The sequence below is a fragment of the Piliocolobus tephrosceles genome, chromosome 6, assembly GCF_002776525.5.
Source record: "Piliocolobus tephrosceles isolate RC106 chromosome 6, ASM277652v3, whole genome shotgun sequence".
NCBI lineage: Eukaryota > Metazoa > Chordata > Mammalia > Primates > Cercopithecidae > Piliocolobus > Piliocolobus tephrosceles.
Genome location: NC_045439.1, coordinates 127944031 through 127956909, shown reverse-complemented (window position 1 = coordinate 127956909; position 12879 = coordinate 127944031). Strand labels below are relative to the sequence as shown.

General features: G+C 41.1%; 2 protein-coding genes across 5 annotated transcripts in view; one reads left to right on the top strand and one right to left on the bottom strand.

Annotated features, from left to right (window-relative positions):
* Positions 1–3353, bottom strand: part of LINS1 (lines homolog 1) — a 28715-nt gene extending 25362 nt beyond the window's left edge. For 3 of the 4 annotated variants that reach the window (XM_023193578.1, XM_023193582.1, XM_023193584.1), the window contains exon 1: positions 3234–3353. The gene's annotated coding sequence lies outside the window, so the exon portion shown is untranslated. Of the gene's footprint in view, positions 1–3229 lie in introns of all 4 variants that reach the window. The other variant, XM_023193580.1, reaches the window with a different exon arrangement.
* Positions 3354–3742: 389 nt separating this feature from the next.
* Positions 3743–12879, top strand: part of ASB7 (ankyrin repeat and SOCS box containing 7) — a 49673-nt gene continuing 40536 nt past the window's right edge. Inside the window, exons 1-3 of the mRNA XM_023193585.2 lie at positions 3743–4159; positions 4339–4442; positions 10814–10935. The gene's annotated coding sequence lies outside the window, so the exon portion shown is untranslated. The remainder of the gene's footprint in view (positions 4160–4338; positions 4443–10813; positions 10936–12879) is intronic.

Genomic DNA, 12879 nt, shown 5'->3' with positions numbered 1-12879 from the left:
GACCTTTACACTGACATCACTGGATCATTAGGAAAAATCCATGAGCCTTCGACTCCCTGGAGACCAGCTAAATCAGAATTGCTGCAGTGGGGCTGGGGCATTTTTCCAGTGATAAAGTCTTTTTCTACTCAAGAAATAAACTCAATTCTGATTGACTCAGGGTTTCATGAATTAAGCTTCCTACTTACCCCAAATTATTTCACTTATATGTTGTAAGATGTTCCCATTTTTGTGAGTTTTGTATGGTTAACTAAGTTAACCATACAAAATGGGAAATGAAGTATATCTGTTAAAACCTAATCAATATTAACTTGTTAAAAATATTCCACAATCTAAACTGTTTTTACATCAATGAAAAGTTTGTTTCAACACCAGAGGATAAAAAACAAATCAACAAAAAGTTATAAAAATTAGCAAATCTGATAGCACCAATTCAATAAAGCAATTTAAAATTATCTAGTAGCACATTCTGTGAAACTTTGACAACATGATTTTACTTGGTTATGATATAATCATGTACTTCAATCATTTGAAAAATGGTTGTTTAACTCGAAGGCAGGATTTTAAAGGAAAAACAAATGGCCAGAAATACAAAGAACTAGGAATTAGGAGACAACTCTGTTTCTAGGCTCTTCACCAACAAGTTCTTAGGCCCCCATCTCTCTACTTAACCATCATTTAGCAAACACACCATATGAATTCCACGGGTGCTGAGTCTGCTATAAGAATGAATATATTCTCCACAACAGTTTAAATATTTATTCACCTCTCTCTGCCTCTTTTTCCTTCTTTTTGGAGTTCAAAACTTCTTGAATCTATAATTAGTAAATGTTATAAAACTGAACGTGTATATTATATGTGAACTGTTAAAAAACAAAATTTGAGGCTGGGCACAGTGGCTCACACCTGTAATCCCAGCACTCTGGGAGGCCGAGGTGGGTGGATCACCTGAGGTCAGAGGTTCGAGACCAGCCTGGCCAACATGGTAAAACCCCACCTCCACTAAAAATACAAAAATTAGCTGGGTGTGTTGGAGCACACCTGTAGTCCCAGGTACTGGGGAGGCTGGGGCAGGAGAACTGGTTGAACTTGGGAGGTGGAGGTTGCAGTGAGCCAAGATCGCACCACTGTACTCCAGCCTAGGCGATAGAGTGAGACTCTGTCTCAAAAACAAAAACAAAATTTGAACAAATTTAAAGATGTAATTGGCTTTTATTAGCAATTCATGAATCTGGCAGCATCTCAACTGAACATTTAGAAAAGGTGTTCTGATTAGCTGAGCAGAGGTGGGCTGAAGAGGGTTGAAGAAGCAAAAAGAAAATAAAAGACAGACTAGTCATTTCAAAGTTACTTTCCTTATAGAGACAAAATGGAAGACAGACTTTGTTATCATGCTGGCTCAGGTAAGCCAGGCCCCCTTGACTCCTTGCCGTGTATCTTCCGGATTTTTTGACAACTGGCCCATTTCTAAGTTGTTTGATTATGTGGCAGCTAGCACCAGCAACTCCATTCTGATTTGGCCTGGCCTGTTGGGCCTAGTGCAGGAGTTTAATCTGAAACAATGGCTTCCTATACATTTCATTTAACAATACTAATAAAATACCGCTTTTATTTTTTACATTAGAGTCCTGATGTTAAGGAAAAAAAAAAAAAAACCGGGAGAAATCATGGTAGAATTGAAAGACCGAAAGCTACTAAAAATTGATACCATTTAATAGTCCTGAATAAGTTGTTTCTAATTATAATTCAGCTACCAATTTCAAGGAGAAATGGAAATTTATAAAGTTGAAATTATGAAATATGATTGCTGGGAGGTACAAAGGGACAAAAATAAAAAAGCTGAATCTATCTTCACTGCCACTACTGCACTTCTACCCTGGGTAACTGCAACCGATCCCTTCCAAAGTGGTTGTATCCTGGCCCACCCTACACCCACTTCCTTCTGAAAAACCAATCCACTTTCCTTAGGATAGAGTCCAAACTCCTAAACAAGGCTTACAAAGGCCCTTCAAGATCTGACTCTTGGCGTCTTCTCACCTTTATGCCCCACGCCCCAGTCTCATTACCAGTCATTCTTACCTCTATGCCCCACCCCCAGTCTCATTACCAGTCATTTTCCCACCACTCTGCTTCAGCTACCCTAGCCTTCTTTCTGGCAGTTCCTGTAAAGAGCAAAGCATATTCTGGCATCAGAGGCTTTGCATTTCTAATTCTCTCTGCTGGCAAAATGCCTTTCCCTAGACCTTGGCATGGGTGGCTATTTGTCATTCAGATCGCTGCTCAAATGTCACTTCCTCAGAGACCTTTCCTATCTTTCTTAGTTCGTTTCCTTTTGCTTATAAAATAATTTCTAAAACTCGGTAATTTATAAAGAAAAGTAATTTATTGTCTACAGTTTTGGAGGCTGGGAAGTCTAAGACTGCCGGACTACATCTGGTGTCCGGAGGCAGCGCTGCAAAGTATCACGTGGTCAGGGGGCTGAGCAGGCTCACGTGTTGTCAAGTCTCTCCTTAAAAAGCCACTAGTTCTACCTCCATAACCCATTAACCCATGAATAGATTAATCCACTCATGAAGACAGAAACCTCATGATCCAACCACCTCTTAAAGACTCTACCTCTCAGTACTGTCACATTGGGGATTAAATTTCAACATGAGTTTTGGAGGGGACAGATATTCACACCATACATACCTATCTTAATCGATCCCACCATTCTGCTTGATTTTCCTCATATAACCCATCCCTATCTGATAATTTTGTGCATGTCTCCTCGAAATCACTATCTTGTTCACTGTTGTCTCCCCAAGGACTAGAACTGTGGCCAGTAAACACTTGCTAGATGAATATAAAGTGCTTAATAAACACGCCTTGATCAGTTTATCTCGCATTCTCTCCACGCCCCCTCTCCATTCATTCACAGGAACCCGCCAACGTTGCTATCTTTTCAGGAAAGTCCTTGGACCGGCATCGCCATCCCAAAGAGAGGCCCTTCTTCCATTCTAGGAGAGGCATTGCCAGCCTGGAAGCTACCGGGGTCTCAGGGACCAACAGCCGCGCCAAGACCGGGCATTTGCGTCTGAGAAGCGTTGAACAGGGGCGGAGAGACAGGGCACCCCTTTCCTTGCTTCCTGGAGCCTGCCGCCCTCCCAACCTTAAGCCCTGAACCAGTCCCTCATTTGGCCGCACTCGTGCCTCCCCTGCTGCCAGCTCAGCGGCCGCTCCCGGTTACCTGCCTGGGATCTGGCTCAGGTGAACACTCTTCACACCGCCATTCGAGGGAACACAAATGCTCCCTCTGGGCCACCGTAGTTCACAGAAAGTACAAGCTGGCCCCTCCCTCCGCATGCGCAGAGACCACGTTCGGTGTATAGTGTCTCTTAGCAACGGCTTTGAGTCCCTCCGCCAGGGGCGGAGCCTCGGAAGCCACCACGGGGAAGCTGTAGGGGGAAGTGAGTGAGACCAATCGGAGACGAATCCCTGCCTCGTTCGGCACGCCTCCCTTAACTGTCGCGAATGCAGAGGCAACTTTACGGCAGGTAGAGGGTGGGGGCTGCTGGGGGTAAGGAGGAGAGAAGGAAGCAACCAACCAACCAAGTCGCCCCCACTCCCCCCACCCCCACCCATCCCGGACTTGGTTTACGGCTCCAGGCTCAGGCTCCACTGCGGCCGCTGATTGGTTGCTGAAGGCTTGGTCCCATCCCAGTGACCCCAAAGTGCTGGAGGGAGGGGGCGGGGGTGGCCCAGTGCAAAGTGCATCCCGAAAGCCCCCTGTCCGGAGACCCCACGACTGGCACTTCGGGCCCCTTATGACCTGGGACCTCGCCGTCCCGAGACCTCCTGGGTCCCTCCGTAGCTGGAAGCCTCCGGCCCGGAGCGCGGCAGCCCCCTGCTCCGAGCCCTGGACCGGGACTGCCCCCCCACCCGAGCCGGGACTTCCTCCCTGCCTCCCTGCACCCCTGCCCCAAGGCTGCCCGGCGGCCGGGATCGCCACCTCCTGCCTGCTCGTCTGTTCGGATGCTCGCCGGGCTGGGGCCGTGAGGCACCGAGGAGGTTCAGAAACGCCAGGGTCCGGCCCTGCCTGGGGTATTTCTTCAATGGAGAAGTTGGTGAGTGTAGAGGAGGCTGAAAGGAGGAAGAGAAGCAGCAGCTGAGGAGACAGGTAAAGTCCTTTACCTCTCCCGAGGGGAAGAGGGCTGGCTGAGGAAGGAGGGAGGAAAATCTCTGCTTTTTCTTGCCTGCTCTTGCCACTCTCCAGCCCCTTTCCTGAGCTCCCCCTTCAGAGCCCCCTCCTCTTCACCCCTGAGGCACTACACCACTCACTGGTTTCTGTTTTTCTAGGTTTGAGCTGGCTGAAGACGACGCGAAAGCAGGAAGGGGTCTGCCCACCTATCAGAGAAGCAGAAGGCACAGTGCCTCTGATCTGACCAGCATCGTCTATAAAGGTAATGAGCCAGCCCTCCCCTCCCCCACTGTTTATTCCTGGCCCCTACCTCATTAAGCAGTGGTTTATTTTCAGGGGGGTTGCCTGGGAATGCAACCTTTCCTAATCCCCCCACCCCCAGTTTCCCAGGAAAGATAAAAACATTACCCGTGCCTGATCCTTAACATTTTATAACCTCTCTACCCAGGAACGTATTTTCCCACTTTCTCTCTATACAGTGTGTTTCTGTGTTTTTCATTATCTTTTGGTATACTGTGCCATTTACTCTGCTCTGAGGCTTTGAGACCTTTTTGTAGCTACCCTCCCTTCCTTACTCTCATAGGAATTCCTCAGTTCCTTGTTAATTGCTTGTTAATTCTGAACGACTTTCCTTTTTAATTAAACCACAGTTTACTGTTTTCCCCCTTATTCTTTCCTATCACCTTTCTTCTACCAGCATCAGAATGATCTTTTGAGTTATCGAACTGACATCAATTTGGTAGAGAAAGGTAAATTATTGGCCTGAGATTTATGAGTTTCAGAAAATAATTTGATTTTATTTCCTACTAGAAAGCCAACCTGTGTACCTTAAGAGTGTGAACGGTATGAAGGCAACATTATTACCCTGAAGCACTTAGGCGTAATTAACTCTTTGGGCTTTCTGTGTGTTTGTGTGTGACAAATGTGGATGGGCTTTGAAACTTATAAAGATACAAACAATGTTTGTTACACCTCAGATTTTCTAGAAGAGCTTTTAAAAATTTACACAATATCTTATTAATCGTTTGACTCAGGAATTTAAAAACAAAGGAACCTTTTGGTGTGTTTACATATTTGGGTCTTAATTTTAGCACTCTATAAAAAAGATTTCTCTTTCTAAAACCTTTACATAGAGTTTGCTAGATTGAAATTTAGGCATCTAATTCATGTGATCACATTTCTGCTGCCATATTTTGTTGTTGATTCTGAAAATGCACTGAAAGTAAACTTAGGACATTAGTGTAATTCCTAAAAAGGGGATATAAGCATGAAAATTATACAAGGTTTAATTCCAAAATTAGCCAAATGAATGACTTTTCTAACATCCAGTAGCAAAAGTATAAAGTGATTTGTTAATCTGAGTTATTTTAATATCCCAGATTGTTTAGGGAATTTTTGTTACAAGGAAGTACTTAAAATAGCAGAAGTTAATATTTTTGATTTCCTATGTTCCACTGGACTTTCTACCTTCCACAAAAAGAAATTATCATCTTTACTGATTCTGTTAATTCTCAAGACATAGCTAAAGACGTTTTTAAGGAGATCTGAGGTATACATATTCTTGAGACATGGAACTGCATGCCAAAAGAAGAGATTCTAGGGAATAGGATTTAGAATCAGTATCTACCAATGACTGTTCCCTGATGAATACTTAGGGCAGCTTTTGTATGTATATGTGGGGAATCAGGAGTACTTGACTACTTCATTTCAGTAAAAGCTAAGCAGAAATCTTTAAAGGCTAATTTTTATTATGTAAGTATGAAAGTTGCCAGGGAGATGGCCTAATGATTGCTTCAGAACTTTTAAAAAATGCTAAAATATTTGAAGTATGTTTTAAAGATCAAAATGAAGTACTATGTTTTGTATTCAAGCCTCTCAGTTAAATATTTTTTCAGCTTTAGATTTAACTCTAGGATGCTTTCATTTCTAAGAAGTAGTTTCACCTGAGATGGTAAGGGAGGGCGTCTGTGGCTAGTCCAGCATATAAGGTAAGAGAGGAGAAGGCTTTACTCTGACTCTCAGCCAGTTCATTCTCATTGCTTAAGTAGTATTTCATGGATCATCTCATCTTTTAATGGTTTTTCTAAGATTAGGGAATAGATATATAAATTGTCAACATCTGTCATGTTTCTAATATCAGAAGGATTGAGAGTATTTTGTCTAGATTATACCAGACATTTAGAATATTTAATTTGGGTATTTATTTACCAACATGGCTAGTTAGGTAGCTTAAATTTTTTAACCTGGCAGTTAGCTTTGTATTAATTCTGTTGCTAATCATGTGGCTTAAAAAAAGTCCAATTTATTTGGTCACCAAATACAGATTTATAATCATGTAGGGCGAATAATTGATTTTAATTGAAGATACACAATGATGCATCTTTAGTATACTGTGGCCAGTACTTACATTCTTTACACATAAAGTGATGTCATTTACAATTATTTAATACTGTGACACATACAATATCTCTTTAATTCGTTCATGTTTAACTTTGGTGACACAAAGATACACCCCATTCCTAAAAGGTCTAAAGCCAGATATCATTTATATTGGCATATCTGTTACCTGACTTGCAGCCTTCCATTTCATAATCAGCTGAATGCACTTCTTATGTAGGATGATTGTCTCTTTCCTTGCAAACTTTCTAGGAACTGACACACGAGGCTACAAAGATGGTGTTGGCAGACCTGGGTTAATAGGATAATATTGACAGGACCTCATCGTTATACTACTTGTGATTTAAGCTTTGAGTTGGGTCTGGATAAGTGAATTCTAAAATTTCTTCTGTTGCTTCAGCCACACTTCATGAAAGTTACTGGTTTCTCTGCTGGAATTTATGTGAGTCATGGATAAGTTGTGCATGGTAATAAACCCTTATGTTATATGGAGGCCCAGTAATTTGGAGGAAATACTAATGCCTTTATTTGTTTTGGAACATAACCACTATGCTACATTTTGTTGAGTGTTATTAAAATATCACTTCTACTTTATTTTGGGTTCCAGGCTCCTGATCCTATCAGTAGAGCTTGTGAACAGGCGTCTCAGCCATGTTCTCCATTTTGGTAGGGCCGTGTAATGTTTTTGCATCCATCTTCCCTCTTAGATCTTGTGAATGTGAACCATTGAAGGATTTTTTTTTCCTTAGACCCAGTGTCATTGGAGTTGCTGATTGCATTTATTTTCTTAGCAGCATGTATTTTTGTTTACTTTGCAAAGAAATGCTTATTTCTTTCTTTGAGTAGCAAGCCAATATCTTGTTTCTAAGTTTATGTGACATCGGAAAGCACAGTTCAGTTTACATCACTTAATCAAAACTGTGTGGACTTTTAATGATAATAATATGCAAAGAGTCATTAATGTCTAATCATTTATGCCAAAGGAAATTTGGGAAATATGGTCAAACTTGGTGAAGGTTTTGTAACTTTGGATGGATCTTAAGCATATTTTGTTTTATGTTTATTTTATTCTTCACTCTGTTCTATCAGTATAGACTTTTAACTGTGTGAAGCAAGAAGTTTTGGGTTTAAATGAACTTCACTTGGCATCTATATGGAAATTAGATAGTAATGTATTTGAATTTCTAAATTAGTAGTTTTTAAAATGGTCAGTAGTACTAAAGCTTGGAGCCTAGATTGTTTTATTTTGACCCCGAGTGGAAAAGAAAGTCTTCCTTGTTTGTATGCTTTTTTTTCCCTTCTGACTGAAACCTAGAATGGAATTTCTCAAGATCATACCCTCAGAGTATCAGTAGCTCCTGAGTCCACAAAAGCTTAACTGAACATACATAACTTAGAAAATTACCTCCTGGCCGGGCACAATGGCTCACACCTGTAATCCCAGCACTTTGGGAGGCTAAGGCAGGTGGATCACGAGGTCAAGAGATTGAGATCATCCTGGCCAACATGGTGAAACCTCGTCTCTACTAAAAACACAAGAATTAGCCGGGCGTGGTGGCTCGCGACTGTAGTCCCAGCTACTCGGGAGGCTGAGGCAGGAGAATTGCTTGAACCCTGAAGGCAGAGGTTGCAGTGAGCCAGGATCACACCACTGCATTCCAGCCTGGCGATAGAGCGAGCCTCCGTCTCAAAAAAAAAAAAAAAAACCAGAAAATTACTTCCTTTGCTATATTCGTTTTTTATTTTATAGGTGACTTCCGTGAGCTATCAGTTTTTTAGTAAACTCCCTGAGGGAAAATAGGCTTTCTTCCATTCTCATCTCTGGACTTCCTCTGTCGTTTTTTAATAGACATCTTTCCCGCTGGATATTGTGTTTGCTTTTCAGCTCCATGGTCTTTTCTTCATTTATACACATGTGACTAGCCCTACTCTGTCAGGTGCAGCTCTCATAAAGTAACACCAAGAGGAAATTACTTGTTCATGCTTTTGACTATTTGGGGGTCTTTTATAATAAATTATTGTCTGTCATAATTCAAAGCAGTGCACTGATGGGGATCATGTGTGCATGACTTGTGTGTATGTTTTTTTCTGGTAAACACTGATGCACTAGTACATGCAGGGAGTACTTTTTTGGTTTAAACCTGTGGTTATTGTTTATACCACTTGGTATTTTCAGAAAAGAGAAAAATAATCTTAAAATGTCTGGGATTTTAAAAAATTCATTTTAAGTATGCAGAACTCTATTGTAATACCACCTGGAGGTGCTACCTATGGCCAGATCCTATCACTGTGCCAAGTAGGTGTGAAGCATTCCGTAGACATTTGTTTGTTTGACTGAAGGAGCTCATATGGAATTATCACAAGTTGCTACCGCCTGTGCATCTTTCTTGTGGGGAGAAATAGTTTCGCCACTTCATCTTCTACCACCAGGCCTTCTCTTGATATTATTAATAAATTAACACCATTTCCTATTCTGCTCAGCTCTCATGCCCTCTTCCCTGTCACTTCCGGCTGCCTCCGTGGATGTGGAGATGGGTAGTTGGAAGCCAGCAACAACCACAGGAATTCTTACAGGCTTGAAGCTATATTGGGTCATTTTTACTTCTTATGGGAAGCAAGGGGTGCTGAGGACACACTTAGAAGTGAGATGTCCAGTAATGTTCACTCTTGAAATGTAGACGTAGCTCATGTGAAAAGTGGTGGCATATTCATTGGTGGCAATGTGTGAGGCTCATCATTGGAGATGGTGATTTGCATTTTAAAATAAAATTTATTATAGGAAAGCTTTGGATGTACAGAAAAATTACAAAGGCAGTACAGAGTTCCTAGATGCTCGACACTCAGTTCCTCCTATTAACATCTTGTATTAACATATATGTTTGTCACCATCTTGAGGAGGGACTATCTATACAAATTATTTGGAATTCTGAATAACAGATGTGTTTCTCCCCCTCTTTATTTATCCAGTCAGTTATTTGTATCAGTGTGAACTCTTGGTATCTGCTTTGTACTTTGTCATTTGGTACTATTTTAAGTATTGCTCCAGTTGTTCCCTCTTTGGCTATTGAGGGATCTTTCAGTTGGCTCCTGTGTCCCTTTGACTTCCCCCATCGTGGTGTCTTTCTTTGAGCACCTCCTTGCTTTCTGGCACCGTGCAATGCTCCAGTCTTGGAATCAGCCATTTGTATAAGGATCTTTTTGCATGTTTCACAGCTTGTTTTGTAGGATTTGTTCTGATCCTGTCTGCCTCATTTATTTAGAAATAATAATAGAATTTTAAAACAAACTTTATTTCCAAGGGCAAGTTGGCAAACTCTTTACCTTCCTTGAAGAAAGAAGTTTGACAAGGAAAAGTAGATGAGAATAGAGGAAAAGAGAGAAGTGACTATACCAGTTTGGATTGGTTGAAAATTCTGGTGTGCAGCTGGCAGGACATACAACTGCCACATGCCAGGTTGCTAAGTTGTCTGACCTTTTCTTGTCTGAAGGTTTAAGTGATGCTCACCCACCATCAGGGGATGGGGTAGTAGTTCTCCCAATACGTAATTCCTAGAGTTTTGTGTAGAAATCACTTTGTGTCCTTAACCTTGATGGAATTAACAGAGCTGGAATTTAATTGACAAGAAGAATGATCCCTTTTCTTTTAGTTGTAGAGAGAGTTTATTCAGAATTCAGATGGGGAACCTGGCAAGGCTGTTGTTAATGTTTTATCTAGTTTGGTGTATGCATAAAGGAATAACAATTTCAAAGTGATTGACTTGATGCCTTTAGGGCATGTGAAGAAAAAGCATTTAAAGACGCAGTCTCCTTTTAGTTGTCATAGATTTTATTTTAACCCAGGCCACCTACTATATTTCATGCACACATATTCTCATTTAAGTCCTGTTTAGAAAGTGCAGGTGACTAATGGTGTCAGTTAAAAAGTAATTCAGATAAAGCAAGTCAGAAACTGTATTCTCAATAGAGGAAAATGAAGAATCTATGCTTGCATCCAAATTCCAAATATATGATTTATTATTTTTTTTATTTGCTCTTTTTCAAATAGCAGCATTTTGGGGGAAAAATCCTGAAACTAAATCGTTATTTTCAGTAAGAGTTGATCTGAGTTCTTTCTCTGCTCTACAGATTTATTGTAAAGCCCTGAAGTTTAAATTCATCAAAAGATAGACTGTGCAGACAGCTATGATTATTATTTTAAGGAATTTTCCTATGATTGTTATTTTTATTTGTTTTTAGGTCAAGAAGGCTATTTTGCTCTGCAGGCTGGACATACTTTGAAGCCCCTCCCCACGATGCTGTATGTGCACAATGGTTATTAGGCAATCTATACATCAGGAGAAGGGACACTCTTCCATAAGGTGAGTTGACTCAGGGTCATTGGTCATCTGTGTTGTTCTGGGGGAAAACTCATTTAACTTTTTTACTTCTCTCTCAAATTGGTTAATGTGTACTAAATATACCACTCACTAAAGAAAACACAGGTTTGTTTTGATATTGTTTCAGTCTTTTTCTTGCATGGTAGACCTCATTTTAAGTGCCAACATAATCACTTCGTTAAAAAGAAAATCTGTTAAGGATGATTGTTAACATAGTAAGTTTCCATTAGTTCCTTCGAATGGTCTTCAGCATTTTCTGTTATAACTGAGAATTAGCAAAAACCTATTCTGAAAGGATTCTCATTTTAAAATTTCTGAGAAGGGACAATTTTTGTGAAGGAATTGAGAGAAGAAATAAAAGGCAATCTTGTGGCGGGGTGCGGTGGCTCAAGCCTGTAATCCCAGCACTTTGGGAGTGCACATCACGAGGTCAGGAGATCAAGACTATCCTGGCTAACACGGTGAAACCCCGTCTCTAGTAAAAATACAAAAAAATTAGCCGGGTGTGATGGCGGGCACCTGTAGTCCCAGCTACTTGGGAGGCTGAGGCAGGAGAATGGAGGCGGAGCTTGCAGTGAGCCGAGATTGCGCCATTGCACTCCAGCCTGGGGGACAGAGCAAGACTCTGTCTCAAAAAAAAAAAAGAGGCAATCTTCTCTGAGGAAATAGCTATTTGTAGAAGTAGCTTGGTATTTTTAAAGTTGAGCACTTAGTCATGATACTTATGAGTAGGTAATGACACCATTTCCTATGTATAAAACAACATAAGATATTTGTATTCTTAAGTTGTAATGATTGGACTTAAGTTAGGCCTAAGTTTGCCTTTATACAGTCTATAAAAGTTTTGCAAGATAAATGATTGTTGGTAGCAAGATTATCCTGAGATGTCTAACCTACATATGAGAACAGAAATGTCTTTAAAGGGCTTTATCACACTTTAAAAAATTTTTAGAAACAGAGGCTGCTAGTTAAGAGATGAGTCTAATCTATTCCTTCCAGTTAGCACACCTGGAATTGCTTTCCAGAAGCTTGTTTAGTTTGCTGTATGTAGTTAAAAACTTAAAAACACACTAAAAATGTTTTTGTATACATGCGTAAGATGCAACTTTTTACCATTTCACTTTGGACTGTTCCTGTTTCCATAAAGGAGGTCTCATTTTACTTTCTTTAATTTTTGAGACAGGGTCTTGCTCTGTATCCCAGGCTGGAGTGCAGTGGCACAATCACAGCTCACTGCAGCCTCGATCCAGGCTCAAGTGATCCTCCTGCTTCTACCCGCTGAGTAGCTGGGACTACAGGTGCACACTACTATGCCTGGCTAATTTTTTTATTTTGTATTTTTTTATAGAAACAGGGTCTCACTGTGTTGTCCAGGTTAGTCTCGAACTCCTGGGTTCAAGTGATCCCTTCTGCCTTGGCCTCCCAAGGTGCTGGGATTACAGACGTGAGCCACTGTGCCTGGCCAGATATTTCATTCTATATTGGGTTTTAGTACAGTCCTCTTTTCTGACCTATTAGAGAGTATGAGAATTCACTGTACTACTTTTCCTTTCAGTAATTTTATCATGTGGTTAATCACCAGATTGTTTAGATTCTTTTTTGTGTGTGTGTGACAGAATTTCACTCTGTTACCCAGTCTGGAGTGCAGCAGTACAATCTCAGCTCGCTGAAACCTCCACCTCCCGGGTTCAAGCAATTCTTGTGCCTCAGCCACCCAAATAGCTGGGATTACAGGCATGTGCCACCACACCCAGCTAATTTTTGTGTTTTTGGTAGAGACGGGGTTTCACCGTGTTGGCCAGGCTGGTCTCGAACTCCTGGCCTCAAGTGAGCCGCCTGCCTTGGCCTTCCAGAGTGCTAGGATTATAGGCGTGAGCCACTGTGCCTGGCCTGATTGTTTAGATTCTTAAGGTTTTAAAATATATT